This window comes from Myotis yumanensis, unplaced genomic scaffold (genome assembly GCF_028538775.1).
Source record: "Myotis yumanensis isolate MYYU_CA2020_CCGP unplaced genomic scaffold, mMyoYum1.0.hap1 SCAF_23, whole genome shotgun sequence".
NCBI classification, from domain to species: domain Eukaryota; kingdom Metazoa; phylum Chordata; class Mammalia; order Chiroptera; family Vespertilionidae; genus Myotis; species Myotis yumanensis.
The window spans coordinates 5,818,456-5,834,616 of record NW_027223774.1 but is presented as its reverse complement, the minus strand read 5'-3'; the positions used below and the strand labels follow the sequence as shown (position 1 = coordinate 5,834,616).

At 43.1% G+C, this 16,161-nt stretch overlaps 1 pseudogene; it reads left to right on the top strand.

The window, feature by feature from the left end:
• Positions 1–284: 284 nt before the first annotated feature.
• LOC138999889 (zinc finger protein 615-like) lies at positions 285–16,161 on the top strand (annotated as a pseudogene).

Genomic DNA, 16,161 nt, shown 5'->3' with positions numbered 1-16,161 from the left:
TTTTATTTTATTTTATTTTATTTTATTTTATTTTATTTTATTTTATTTTATTTTATTTTAATTTTTTATTTTGGATATGAGCGAAGTGCTGGAAAACGAGATGCTTTTAGCAACCCATACGGCCTAAGCGCCTTAACGCCGGCTCTGCCTCCTGTACGGCAACCAGGTGTCACCAATGGCGGCCCCCATGGCGGCGCCGCGACGTGGGCGCAGACATGTCCCCGCCAAACGGCTCCTCAAAAGCCCGAGATCCTCCTGGGCCACCGTAGACGGGGCGGGACCCAGGCAAGAGTTGAAGCCGTTCGCGGAAATACCGTGTTTGCATTCCACTCGTCGGGCTGGGCAAAAATTCAGGTCAGTCAGTGGGTGGTTTTGTCCCCAAAAGTTTTGTTGTGTGTTTTGTTTTTTTTTTGTCACAGCAAAAGTTCGGTTTCTCACAGGTGACGTGCGGGCGCGGTGGTGTATGGGGCATGGAATCCTCACGGGGTCGGAGGGGAGGGTAGGAGCGGCGGGAGGACAGCCGAGGGGACCCGTGTGGGATCGGGAGGTGAGGTGTTTGAAGGGAAGCAGAGGCGTCTGTCGGGGGTCGGGCTGCCCGCGGGGCCGGTGTCCAGGGTGAAGAGTCGGTAGCGGTGACGCCCTTGTCCGGACTGTCAGGCTCTGGGGTGCGGCGGGTCACCCCGCTGGTGAGAAGTGCAGGAGGCACTGAAGATGGTCGTGGAGTCAGGTTCAGGTTGGGGATTTAACGCGCGGGTCAGTGATGTTGGGCCGGCGCGGGCGCCCACGCCTGGGCGTGTCTGGCCTGCGTTTCCGATGAAGAAGGAAGTGTGAGCAGAGTCCGCGGTCCCGAGAGGCTGGCGAGGGGGAAGTTTTGCACGAGCGGGATCCCTGGTGTTTTTTTGTTTTTTTAAAAAATATATATATTTTATTGCCGAAACCGGTTTGGCTCAGTGGATAGAGCGTCGGCCTGCGGACTGAAGGGTCCCGGGTTCGATTCCGGTCAAGGGCATGTGCCTGGGTTGCGGGCACATCCCCAGTAGGTGGTGTGCAGGAGGCGGCTGATCGATGTTTCTCTCTCATCGATGTTTCTGACTCTCTATCTCTCTCCCTTCCTCTCTGTAAAAAAATCAATAAAATATATTTAAAAATATATATATATATATTTTATTGATTTTTTTTTTTTTACAGAGAAGAAGGGAGAGGGATAGAGAGTTAGAAACATCGATTAGCTGCCTCCTGCACACCCCCCACTGGGGATGTGCCCCCAACCAAGGTACATGCCCTTGGCCGGAATCGAACCCCAGACCCTTCAGTCCGCAGGCCTGCATTTCTATGCACTAAGCCAAACCGGTTAGGGCTCCTTCTGTGTGTGTGTGTGTTTTTGTCTTGTTTTTTAAGAGATCAGTGCCCCTGACTATATTATCAGGTATTGCATGTGTTTTGGGTTTTTTAAAAAATATATTTTATTGATTTTTTACAGAGAGGAAGGGAGAGAGATAGAGAATTCGAAACATCGATGAGAGAGAAACATCGATCAGCTGCCTCCTGCACACCCCCTACTGGAGATGTGCCCGCAACCAAGGTACATACCCTTGACCGGAATCGAACCTGGGACCTTTCAGTCTGCAGGCTGACGCTCTATCCACTGAGCCAAACTGGTCAGGTCTCCTTCTGTTTTTTAACCTTCAGTCCACTCGTTGACTGACTAGAGACCCAGGGACTAAACCAGCAGCACCCATGTGTCATGCATCCTCTGTGGCACCTTTCGCGCTGCAAAGGCAGAATTGAGTTTGTGACACAGACATTTAGGTCTGCAAATGGGAACATGTCCCTTTGCCTCTTTAAGAAAAAGTTTGTCAACTTCTGCTCTCACCTCTTAATATATATCCATAGCAGCCCTAGCCGGTTTGGCTCAGTGGACTGAAGGGTCCTGGGGTCGATTCTGGTCAAGGGCACCTGCCCAGGTTGTGGGCTCGATCCCCGGTAGGGGACGTGCAGGAGGCAGCCAATCACTGATTCTCTCTCATTGTTGATGTTTCTATCTCTTTTTCCCTATCCCTTTCTCTCTGAAATCAATAAAAATATATTTAAATATATATATATGTGTATATATATATATATATATACACATATATATATATATATATACACACACTAGAGGCCCGGTGCACAAAAATTTGTGCACTCGGGGGGCGGGTGGAGGGGGGTCCCTCAGCCCGGCCTGTGCCCTCTTGCAGTCTGGGACCCCTCCGGAGATAACGACCTGCTGGCTTAGGCCTGCTCCCGGGTGGCAGAGGGCAGGCCCAATCCCTAGGTGCCCCTCTGGTCGGGCTCAGAGCAGGGCTGATTGGGGAGTTGGGGCTCTGCCCCCTGTCATGCACAGAGCAGAGCAGATCGGGAGGTTGCGATGCCACCCTCAATCACGCTCAGGGTAGGGCCGATTGGGGGGTTGGGGCACCACCTCTGTCACACTCAAGGCAGGGTCGATGGGGAGGTTGCGGCACCACCCCCTTTCATGCACAGAGCAGGGCCCATCAGGGGGTTGGGGAGCTCCCCCCTGTCACCCACAGAGCAGGGCCGATCAGGGGGTTGGGGCGCCGCCACTGTCACACTCAGGGCTGGGCCAATGGGGAGGTTATGGCTCTACCCCGTCACACACAGAGCAGGGCCTGTGGGGGCGCGGGGGGGAGAGGGGGGTTGGAGCGCCGCACCCTGTCACACACAGAACCACAGGGCTAGCAGGGGGTTTGGTCGCTGCCCCCTGTCACGCTGATCCCAGTGCCGGGAGGCCTCGCGGCTCCGCTGATCCCGGTGCTGGGAGACATATTACCCTTTTACTATATAGGATAGAGGCCTGGTGCACAGGTGGGGGCCAGCTGGTTTGCCCTGAAGGGTGTCCTGGATCAGGGTGGGGGTCTCGCTTGGGTACCTGGCCAGCCTGGATGAGGGGATGATGGCTGTTTGCATCTGGTCACACCCCCTTCATGATGGGGGTCCCCATTGGGATGCCTGGCCAGTCTGGGTGAGGGGCTGAGGGCTGTTTTAAGGCTGGCGGGTGACTGAAGCTCCCAACCTGTCCTTTTTTTCTTTTTTTTTTATTCTGGGCCAGCTTTAGCTCTGAGGCTTGGCTCCAGCTTTGAGGCCTCGGCTGCTGAAAGCAGGTATCTGGTTTGTTTGGGTTCTATAATCGAAACACTGTTTCAACTCCAGCTCTGAGATCCCGGCTGGCTGAAAGCAGGTTACTGGGGTTTTGTTTAGCTTCTATATTTGTAACAGTGTTTCAAACTGCAAGCTCAGAGGCCGGCAGCCGCAGGCGGGGAACGTTGGCTTCCTCCGTCACTGAAGCAAGCAAGCCTCCTGTTAGCTTCAAGCTGCCTGGCTGCCGGCCACCATATTGGTTGGCAGTTAATTTGCATATCGCCCGGATTAGCCCATGGGAAGGGGTAGCGGAGGTACGGCTAATTACCATGTTTCTCTATTGTTAGATAGGATATATATATATCGATAGCAGTGGACGCTGTTGCTTATTTGCCAAGGTGAGCATATGCCAGTGTATTAGTAAGTTTGGGTCCATCTTCGTCAATTGTGGTGGTTCCAGTTCCCACAGCTAGTGACTGAATTACTCTGAAATGAGCTTAAGTACATTATGCACTTCTAGCCAACTATATGTGCGAAAATCTGTTGGTTGTTTCTGAGATAATTTTATCCTTTTTTAAAAAAAGTTGGCCTTGCTCATGGATTTTTTTTTTTAAAGATATTTTTATTGATTTCAGAGAGGAAGGGAGAGGGAGAGAGAAACAGCAACGATAAGAGAGAATCACTGATTGGCTGCCTCCTGCACGCCCCCTATTGGGGATCCAGCCCACAACCCCGTTGTGTGCCCTTGACAGGAATTGAACCTGGGACCCTTCAGGCCACAGGCCAAGGCTCTATCCACTGAGCCAAACCATCTAGGGCTAATTTTGTCTTTTCAATACATCATTTCTTGAGTAAGAAGGGGACAGTTTGCCACCCTAAAATATGCCTCTTTGGGATATTGGTAACTTTAGGCTGGTTAATTTGAGGAAACTGAATCTTGAGGGGAGAAAACCTATTATGTTACTCCTTGTGAAGGACATTACATTTGTAAAGGCAATGTCATCCGTAAGGTGTCTCCCTCACTCTGCCAAACCTGTCTGAACTATCAACGGAGGAGAGGGGACTTCGAGCTGCATAGCAACCTTACCCTTGTTTACTGTGCTTTTCCTGGTAACCTCTGCTAACCGACTCTGCAACCCCAGTATCTTTAGGTGAAGGTGGCATTGCAGATGATGGCATCCTCCACTTTGGACAGTGACTTCATTTTACTAGGTCCCTTGTGTGTATGCAGGAGGGATACATGTTGTTAACCTTTTTATTTTTAAATATGTTTTTATTGATTTCAGAGCGGAAGGGAGAGGGAGAGAGAGATAGAAACATCAATGATGAGAGAGAATCATTGATCAGCAGCTTCCTGGATGCCCCCTACTGGGGATCAAGCCTGCAACCTGGGCATGTGCCCTTGACGGGAATCGAACCTGGGACCTTTCAGTCCACAGGCCGACGCTCTATCCACTGAGCTAAACCCACTAGGGCTGTTGTTAACCTTTTTGATTTTTTTTTTTTCCTCTGTTCATCTGGGTTATATCAATTTAATTATCCAGTGGTTCTCAACCTTCCTAATGCCACGACCCTTTAATACAGTTCCTCATGTTGTGGTGACCCCCAACCATTAAATTATTTTCGTTGCTTCTTCATAACTGTAATTTTGCTACTGTTATGAATTGTACTGTAAATATCTGATATGCTATATGTGTTTTCCGGTGGTCGCGACCCACAGGTTGAGAACCGCTGTGAAGAGCCTAGAAAAGAAGGAGAAAAATTATTCTACCCCTATAGTGTCATTTCCCTCATCTTTTTTTCACAATCACTCCAGAGAATTAGGGAACACCTTCACCACATTTAGAACCTAAGGATTTATTGGCCTGAAGAGTAAATATTTCCAGGAAACCAAAAAAGGGGTACCAGCGATACTGTGGGCATTGTCAGCAGGAGCACCTTAGCAACAGGTCCCAGAGGAAATCTACCGCTCATTGACTTTTCTCCTCAACTCACCACAGGTTGTAACTCCCCGGGGGGACCTAAAGGGGACCACATACCAAACCTAGCAAACTCAGAGGGGCCTGCATGGTGAGCCTTACAAACTCAGAGGCCAAAACAACACATTGGATGGTAGGAAATGAATTCCTTCTAACTTAAACGCGAGTCTAGGCAGTAGTCATGTCCTAGACTGGTTTCTTCACTAAAGGTCATTCTTTAGCCCTGGTCTGTTTGGCTCAGTGGGTAGAGCATCAGTCTGCAGACTGAGGGTTCTGGGTTTGATTCCTGTCGGTCAGGGGCACATACCCAGATTGCTGGCTCGATCCCCAGTAGGAGGCGTGCAGAAGGCGGCCAATCAATGATTTTTTCTCATCATTGATGTCTCTGTCCCTCTCCTTCTCCCTTCCTCTCTAAAATTAATTCTAAAGAATATATATATATATATATATTTTTTTTAATATATATTTTATTGATTTTTTACAGAGAGGAAGGGAGAGAGATAGAGAGTTAGAAACATCGATGAGAGAGAAACATCGATCAGCTGCCTCCTGCACAACCCCCACTGGGGATATGCCTGCAACCCAGGTACATGCCCTTGACCGGAATCGAACCCGGGACCCTTGAGTCCGCAGGCCAACGCTCTATCCACTGAGCCAAACCGGTTTCGGCTAAAGAATATATATTTTAAAAAAAGGTCATTCTCTAACTTAACCAAGCCTGTCGATTGTCTTCTTACATCCGGGATGACATGACTTTGAAATGTTGGGGTAATTTCTTTTTTTTTCTCCCAGATTCCTCATGGCACAATCTCCCACCAGAGCGAGAGACCGCAGAGTCCCTCAATGTTATTGCTGTCATGTTAATTCCTAAGTGTTAATTATCCTGTTTCCACCTATGCAGAGGTAGGTGTCTGTTCCCGTTACTTTTAATCCAATCCCAGAGATTTCTCTGCTTTGCTTTTTCCCCTCACCCCTAATGTGTCACCCATGGATTTCATGTAACCTTCTTGTGTTTCTTTGATTCTCATGTATAAATTAGGTGTAAAACTGCCATTCTCTAAAGCCTTTTCTTAATCCGTTGTTATTTTGCTTCCAGGCACTTGTCGTCGCTTTGGCTCAAATAAACTCATAAAAATTCTTTATAAGTTTGGACGTATCTGTGACGGCACCAGGAGCAATTGAATCATGTGAAGCAGGAGGAGGCTTCAGGGTTAGTATCAGCATTTCCGTGACACCCCTGACTACAGACGGATTTCTGTACAGAAACATAGAGCAGACCCCCAAGACACCAAGACAGAGCCTCCCTGTTGCCAGCTCTATTCAGAGAACAGAATAAAATGCTCCAGGCTCAGGTGACTGGATTTGTTTTTTTCCTTTACTTTCTTCTGTAGTGGATTTGAAGAGGCCTATAAAACCACCTCCGTTCATCTGAAAAGTACACACACACACACACATACACACACATATATATTTTTTCTCTCTTTCAAATATATGAATTTGAATATATGAAATGTGTTTCTAGGTTACCAAGCACATTTAACTTTCACATTATAGAAACATCTAATTGGGAGAATGCATGGATGTACAGTTACAAATAGTATTTTACTAGCCATGTGGTTCTTCAACTGTATATTAAAATAAAACTCCACTCGCTATATAGGTACAGTCTGTAAGGTGAAAATGAGCAGAAAAACTAACATTTCTCCCAGGTCATGTACAGGACGTCACGCCGTCACACAGCATGGAGTTGCTACGGGAATCCCTGACATTTCACGATGTGGCCGTGGACTTCACCTGGGAGGAGTGGCAGCTCCTGGACCCCGAGCAGAAGGACCTGTACAGGGACGTGATGTTGGAGACCTACAGCCACCTGGTGTCACTGGGTGAGGACAGCTCCCCCGGGTCTGTCGGATGGTTGCCAGTCAGTGGCTTTTTATTGATAAGCTGCTTAACTGTTCAGAATAAATACAGATATGGACATGGTACAGCCTCACATCTTTCTCTTGCCCCAGACAAGAGAGTATAATGTCCCCTCTCCCGATATAAAAGTCATTGTGTTAGATGTGAACCTGTTCATTCTCCATTTTTTTTTTTTTTTTTAATATATTTTCACTGGCCCTAAACAGTTTGGCTCAGTGGCTAGAGCGTCGGCCTGCGGACTGAAGGGTCCCAGGTTTGATTCCGGTCAAGGGCATGTACCTCGGTTGCGGGCACATCCCCAGTGGGAGGCAGCTGATCGATGTTTCTCTCTCATCGATGTTTCTGGCTCTCTATCCCTCTCCCTTCCTCTCTGTAAAAAACCAATAATAAAAAAAATATATATATATAAAAATATATATATAAAAAAATATATATATAAAAAAATATATATATATATATATTTTTTTCCCCACTGATTTCAGATGGGAAGGGAGAGAGAGATGGAAACAATCATAAGAGAGACTCATCCATTGGCTGCCTCCTGCAAGCCCTCCCCCCGGGCATCGAGCCCTCAACCCAGGCATGTGCCCTTTGACTGGAATCGAACCCGGGACCTTTCAATCCGCAGGCGGATGCTCCATCCACTGAGCCAAACCAGCCAGGGCTCATTCTCCCTTCTTGACAGAGCCCAGCCCAAGATAATATGTCTAAGTCTCTGTCCTTGTTCACAAGCAGGGTATCAAGCCAGCAAACCAGACGCGCTCTCCAAGCTGGAACGAGGGGAAGAACCGTGGACAGTACAGCGTGGACGCCACTGCCCAGTCTCTCCAGGTGAGCGGGGGAGAACCAGCCAGGGGGGCGGCCGGGAAGTCACATTCCGGTCAGCGAAGTTGCCAGAGCTGTGACAGTGAATGAGGAAACTCAAAAAACCTACCCCTCCACGTATGGGAACCCTTTTGTAGAAGCTTCGAGGATAGCATGCCCTGGTTTTCTTTTCTGAGCTCTGCCTTGCTTATTTTATCTACATCTTGATTTTGTTCGCACAGTTTCCCTTGTCCTAAGATTTTCAGGTTTTTTTTTCCCCTTTGTCCATGGTCACAGTGCCTCTGTCTGTGTTACCACTTCTGTGGCTATGGAATTCTACTTTCCAGGTCTCTTTGGAAAGACAGAACTTTGAATTCATCGCTTTTTTTCTTCCTACTGGGCCTTCATGCCCTGGTTGGCAAGAGTGATTTCCCTCCATAACCTCCACTTTGGATACTGTGTCCCTTCTACTCTTTGTTAAAAAAGAAAAAAAAAAAAAAAAAAAAAAAAAAATCAATGGAAAAAGTATCCTCCGGTGAGGATCAACAAAAAACAAAACCAAAAGCACTTATTACAAATATATTAAAATGAATATATTAAAATGAATAATAACCTGCTTTTCATGGTGCATTTATGTTGTTTTTCCCCCATCCTCCCAAAGTTCTTAATATTCAGTTCTCATTTTAAACGTCTCCTCTGTTCCCATGAGTTGACCTATTTCTGTTCTGTGAAATGGGCTCCCAAATTGACTTCTCCTTCAATATCGTCTAAGGTACACTTTCTTCCAATGTGTTTTACTCATCGTCATAGCAGCTGGCCTCTGATTTCCCATTTTGTGTGTGAGAGCAGGAATCACCTTCCCTCTATTTTTTTTTTTTTTTTACTATTAGTTCCTCTTTCCGAATTAGATATTTTGAATTCTGTCCATCCTGGCATCACCTGGGATGTTCCCTACATGCTGAGCTCTCCCTTCTTAAAGATCTCTACTGCCCTGACCGGTTTGGCTCAGTGGATAGAGCGTCCGCCTGCGGACTGAAGGGTCCCGGGTTCGATTCCGGTCAAGGGCATGTACCTTGGTTGTGGGCACATCCCCAGTGCGGGGTGTGCAGGAGGCAGCTGATCCATGTTTCTCTCTCATCGATGTTTCTAACTCTCTATCCTTCTCCCTTCCTCTCTGTAAAAAATCAAAAAAAAAAAAAAAAAAGATCTCTACTGCTTCATTTGATGAACAAGAAAAGATCTTAACATATTACATGAGTATGAGACCAAATGACGTCATAACTTACGTCTGCTTCAATTGACTTACTTCCTAGTTTTCCCAATTCAGATTTTTGTCCATTCTAAGATGTTATCCCTGCATATATTGATTTATTTACTCATTTTAATTGTTTTATTATTATTGATCTTAGAATGAGGTGGGGGAGAGATAGGTAGGTAGGTAGATAGATAGATAGATAGATAGATTTGTCATTCCACCTATTCATGCATTTATTGGTTGATTCTTCTATGTTGCCCTGACCAGGGATGTGCAACCTTCATATATTGGGATGATGCTACAACTAACTGAGCAGTTTGGTCAGGGCTACAATTGTTTAAAAAAACAGCAACAACAACAAAAAAACCACATCATAGTTTTAATGGTTTTACTTAGATTTAATTCACATACCATACAATTCACTTAAATTATATAATTCACTGGTTTGTGGTATATTTGATATAGTTGTGGTGGAACCATCATCACAATCAATTTTAGAACATTTTATACTTACAGAAATGTTTTTTAATATATTCATTCAATATATTTGTAATAAGTGCTTTTGGTTTTGTTTTTTGTTAATCCTCACCAAAGGATACTTTTTCCATTGATTTTTTTTTTTTTAAAGAGAGTAGAAGGGAAGGAGGGAGAGGAAGAGAGAGAGAGAGAGAGAAACATCGATGTGAGAGAAACACATTGATTAGTTGCCTCCTGTACTTAACACATTGATTAGTTGGTGGTACTGGGGATCAAACCTGCAATCCAGGTACATGCCCTTGACCTGGAATCAAACCGCAGTCTTTTGGTGAATGGGCCAATGCTCCAACCACTGCGCAATACTGGCCATTACTGGAGAGGGGGGGAGAGAGAGAGAGAGAGAGAGAAAGAGAGAGAGAGAAAGAAACATCTATCAGTTTTCTCCTGAACTTGCCCTCACCAGTTACTAAACCGTCAACCTAGGCAAGTTCCCTGACCTGGAATCAAACTAGTGACCCTTCAGTGCATGGGACACACTCCAACTAACTAAGCCACACCACCCAGAGCTATTTACACGTTCCTATCGAGGCCTTGATTCCTGTAGTTCTTTTTTCTTTTTTATTTTTTAAAATATATTTTATTGATTTTTTACAGAGAGGAAGGGAGAGAGATAGAGAGTCAGAAACATTGATGAGAGAGAAACATCGACCAGCTGCCTCCTGCACATCTCCTACTGGGGATGTGCCCGCAACCCAGGTACATGCCCTTGACTGGAATTGAACCTGAGACCTTTCAGTCCGCAGGCCGACGCTCTATCCACTGAGCCAAACCGGTTTCGGTGATTCCTGTAGTTCTTAATAAGTTTTGAAATTGGAAAGAGTTAACTACCCAACTTTGTTCTCTTTCAAAATAATTTTGATTTTTGGATGGTTGAATTTTCATTTGAATTTTAGAATCAGCTTGTGAATCTCTGCAAAAGAAGAAACAACTAGGATTTTGGTAGGGATTACATTGAATCTGTATTTGAACTGGGTAGTATTTCCATCTTTTTTTTTAAATTGTTTTAATGCTTAAAGTATTACAAAGGGTATTAGATATGTCTCCTTTTTTCCCCCGCCCTTGACAATCCCCTGGCCTCCCCTACCCCCCAGTGTCTTATGTCCATTGGTGTTAGAATTTGTTTAGGGTTATTATTTGTGGGAACATTAGAATTGATGTTATATTTTGCTTTCAGTCGTGGTTATGATTTGGAGAAATATTTTAGTTTCTTTGAATAGTAGTGTTTGTACAATGATTATGTTTTGGTCCAGGGTTTGATTTGAGTTCCGGATTCCAGTTAAGTGTTTTGTAGAATTAAAAGAGAGACTTGATATTAGTGTTTGGTATGAAGTTAGGATAAGTAATTTTTTTAAAATATAAATAAATTTTTATAAAAATTACAAAGGTTTGGCAAGCTCAGTGTCAAGAACTGTAGACAAAGACAAAATATATCTCTTATTCTACAAGACATAGAATTGACACTAAATAGTTACTTCAGCAATGGGCGCTGTGGCTCAGTTGGTTTGAGTGTTGTCCCCTACACCCAAGGGTCACTGGTTCTATTCTCGGTCAGGGCACATACCTAATTTGCAGGTTTAGTCCCTGGTCAGGGTGTGTACAGGAGACAACCGATAAATATCTCTCTCTCTCTCTTTCTCTCTCTCTCACTCTCTCCCTCTCCCTCTCACTTTTGCTCTTGCTCTCACCTTCACTCTCCTTTCCTCTCTAAAAGAAAAAAGTCAATAGTCCTGGCCAGGAGGCTCACTTGGTTGGACTGTCGTCCTTACACCAAAATGTTGTGTGTTCAATTCCTGGTCAGGGCACATGCCTTGGTTGCAGGTTCTATCCCTGGTCAGGGCATGTATGAGAGGCAACTTATAGATGTTTCTCATATCAATGTTTCTTTCTCTCCTTCCCCTCTCTCTCTCAAATCAATAATAATAATATATATCCTCAGGGGAAGATTTAAAACAAAATGTTAAAAAAAATCAATAAATATATTTTTAAAATAAATAGTTACTGCACGTGAAGACATTTTGTAAGAACAGTTTTATTTCTTATTTAAAAAAAATACTTTTATTTCCCTAACAGGTTTGGCTTAGTGGATAGAGCGTCGGCCTGCGGACTTGAAGGGTCCCGGGTTCGGTTCCGGTTAGGGGCATGTACCTTGGTTGCGGGCACATCCCCAGTGGGGGGTGTGCAGAAGGCAGCTGATCAAGGTTTCTCTCTCATTGATGTTTCTAACTCTCTGTCCCTCTCCCTTCCTCTCTGTAAAAAATCAATAAAATATATAAAAAATAAATAAATAAATAAATAAATAAATTCTTTTATTGATTTCTGAAAGGAAGGGAGAGGGAGAGATAGATTAAAAACATCAATGATGAGAGAGAATCACTGATTGGCTGCCTGCTGGCTGCCCCCCCTGGGGATCGAGCCGGCAACCAGGGCATGTGCCCTGACCAGAAACAAACCATGACCTCCTGGTTCATAGGTCAACGCTCAACCACTGATTCACACCGGCCAGGCAAGAACAGTTTTATTTCAAACAAAGATTATGAGAGATTACAGAATGATTTACTGTTCTCTTCTTTCCCAGAATTCAAGAAAGTTGCTGATCCTCTGAATTGTCACTTGCAAAGTCGAAGCCTTCAGAAGAATCTAGGACTATGCTGTGAATATAATATGTTTGCAAATATTTTTCATCAGAGTGAAGGTCATTTCCTATTAAAGCAAAATCATGGTATGTTTGACATCCGTGAAAAACCTTTAAAATCTAATTTACATTTTGAAAACCAAAACAGAAGCTGTCACTCAACTAACTCTGTTGAGTTGAATGGCAATGGGACATGCATTCTACATGCTAACAACGGACAAACTGAAATGAAATTTCCTGTCAGTATGAAAAACATCAATCATGATTCACCTGTTAATAAGCAGCAGAGAAGTCAGAACATAGAGAAACCCCATGTGTGCACTGAATGTGGGAACGCCTTCATGAAGAGGTCTCAGCTCACTGATCACCAGAGAGTTCATACTAGGGAGAAACCTTATGGGTGCAGTCTGTGTGGGAAAGCCTTCGCCAGAAAATCCAAGCTCACTAAACATCAGAAAATTCATACAAGACTGAAACAATATGAATGCACTGAATGTGACAAAACCTTCCTCAAGAAATCACAGTTCAGTATACATCAGAAAACTCACCTGGGGGAGAAACCATATACCTGTAGTGAATGTGGGAAAGTGTTCATAAAAAACTGGCAGCTCATTTATCATCTGCAAACTCATACAGGGGAGAAACCCCATGGATGCAGTCTATGTGGGAAGTCCTTTTCTACAAAGTCTTATCTCACTAAACATCAGAAAACTCATACAGGAGAGAAACCTTATATATGCAATGAATGTGGAAAAGGCTTCATTGTCAAGTGTCGTCTTATTGCACATCGTCGAACTCATACTGGAGAGAAACCATTTATATGCAATGAATGTGGGAAAGGCTTCACCTTGATGAATAGTCTTACCACACATCAGCGAACTCATACAGGAGAGAAACCCTACATATGTAATGAGTGTGGAAAGGGCTTCACCAGGAAGAGTCTTCTCATCAAACATCAGCGAACACATACAGGGGAGAAGCAGTATGTGTGTAGCGTATGTGGAAAAGGCTTCGCCATAAAGAGCAATCTCACTGTTCATCAGCGAACTCATACTTTAGAGAAACCGTTTATCTGCAATCAATGTGGGAAAGGCTTCACTGGGAAGAGTTATCTGATTGTACATCAGCGAACTCACACAGGAGAGAAGCCCTATGTATGCAGTGAATGTGGAAAAGGCTTCCCAGGAAAGATGCAGCTCATTTTACATCAACGAACCCATACGGGAGAGAGACCTTACGTATGCAGTGAATGTGGAAAAGGTTTCAAAGCGCACAGTCATCTCATCAGACACCTGCGAACACATACAACAGAGAAACCGTTTGTTTGTAGTGAATGTGGAAAAGGCTTTACCATGAAGACTAATCTCACTGTGCATCAGCTAAGTCACACTTCAGAGAAACCGTATATGTGCAGTGAATGCGGGAAAGGCTTCGCCGTGAAGAGTCGTCTTATTGTACATCAGGGAATTCACACGGGAGAGAAACCCTACTTGTGCAGTGTATGTGGAAAAGGCTTCCCAGCAAAAAGCAAGCTGATTGCACATCAACGGATTCATACAGGAGAGAAACCTTATATATGTAGTGAATGTGGGAAGGGCTTCACAGAGAAGTTTAATCTAATCAGACATCAGCGAAAACATACAGGAGAGAAACCCTTTGTAGTGTAAGTGGAAAAGGCTTCACCATGAAGAGAAACCCTGTGAATGTAATGAATGTAGGGAAGCCTTCATGACAAATTCAGGACTCGATGAGGAGAGAAGTCAAATGGGTGCAGCAATTATGGGAAAGATTTTGCCCACCTGTCAATCCTTGTTAAACAAGAGAATTTACAGATAGTTGCTTTGGGGAAATACTTTTTTGAGTTCTAGGCCCTCAAGAAGATAGTATGCAAAGAAAATGACTTAATGCAAAGAACCTGGTACTGTGTTTACTGATCAATTATGTCATTATCTCTTGATAAAAAATTACAAAATAACTCAGATACAATCAGCCTTGGTGAAAATATTTTAGGACATTATATATCTAAAGAGTGTTTATTGAGACAAATCCCATGAATGTAACAAATTGGGAAATCCTTTTGTGATAAGTAAACCCTATCATATGTAATCATCAGAGATTATGAATTAATAAATATTTCTAATTATGGGAAAGCATCTGTCCAAAAGTAAAACTCCAGTAGATGTCAGTTCACACTAGAAAACAGTTTTGTCTTGCAATGCATATGGCATCATTTACAGTAATTTATGTTACCTCATCATTTGCCAGCAAATCCTTGCTGAAATATCACATGAACACATTCAATTTAGTGGTCTTTAGCAAAAGCTTAGGTAATGTGATGAAGGAAAGAAGGCTGGAATGAAAAAGCATTGTGTCACAAGTCTTAGCAGATAGTACACCTCACAGGCAGTTGGGGACAGGATACCTTCACCATATTTCTAGTTGCCTTGCCATTGAGTTAAGCTTTAAATAGTGGCAGTTACTCTATGGATCAAATTTTATTTTATTTTTTTAATTTTTTAAAAAAAAATATATTTTATTGATTTTTCACAGAGAGGAAGGGAGAGAGATAGAGAGAGTTAGAAACATCGATGAGTGAGAAACATCAATCAGCTGCCTCTTGCACATCCCCCACCGGGGATATGCCCGCAACCCAGGTACATGCCCTTGACCGGAATCGAACCCGGGACCTCTCAGTCCGCAGTTTGACGCTCTATCCACTGTTTCGGCTGGATCAAATTTTAATATACACAACATAAAAGTGTTCTATGCCTATTTCATTATGTAATTAACTTTTGCAATTCTTTCATTCCAACTTAAAGATTGGTTAGTATACAAAATACCTGATTAGTACTCCTCAAAAAAAATTGAGGATATAAAAAAGAAAAATAACCAAGAAATGGTCACAGAACAGAGAAAATGTAGGAAACATGATGTCTGAAAACTATTGTATTTGTGGTTGAATCTTGGGACAAGAAAAAAATGGTAGAAGAAAAACTTGTCAAATCTGAGTAGGATCTATAGTTTGGTTGCGTATTATACCAATGTTAATTTCTCAATTTCATAAATATATCATGGTTATATAAGATGTTCAGATAGCAGGAATTTGAATGAAGGTATATGTGAACTCTTTGTAGTAGTACCTTTTGACTTTTGTATAAATATAAAATCTTCCCGAAGTAAAAAGTTTATTAAAAGTAGGTCTAGCGGCTAGCCGGTTTCGCTCAATGCATAGAGCGTCAGCCTATAAACTGCATGATACTAGGTTCAATTCTGGTCAAGGGCATATGCCCAGGTTGTGGGCTCCATCTCTCCCTCTCGGAAATCAATAAAAAAATATATTTTAAAAAAATAAATAAACAAAAGTAGTTCTAATCTATGTAAATTATATTTCAATCATACTGGGAGGAAAAGCAGGTATGATCTAATTTTATTTTAATTTTTTAACATTTCCATATAAAATGTTTATATACGTAAACATGGCATATATATACATATGTATACACATATACACACACTATATATATTTTTTCTCTATGTTCTATATACATATTTATTTATTTCATGGCAGGCTAAACTTTTTTTTTTTTAGGCTAAACTTTTTTAAAAGTGGGGTATTCATGAAACAAAATTTAATTATGTTTGGCTTATATTTGGATACTCTTTTTTTTAAAAAAATATTTTTATTGTCTGGTTGATGTGGTTCAGTGGTTGAGCGTCAACATATGAGCCTGGAGGTCACAGTTCAATTCCCAGTCAGGGCACATGCCCAGATGGTGGGCTGGATCCCTGGTGGGGGACATGCAGCAGGTGGCCAGACAATGATTCTCTCTCATCACTGATGTTTCGATCTCTTTTCCCTCTCCCTTCCTCTCTGAAATCAATAAAAATATATTTTT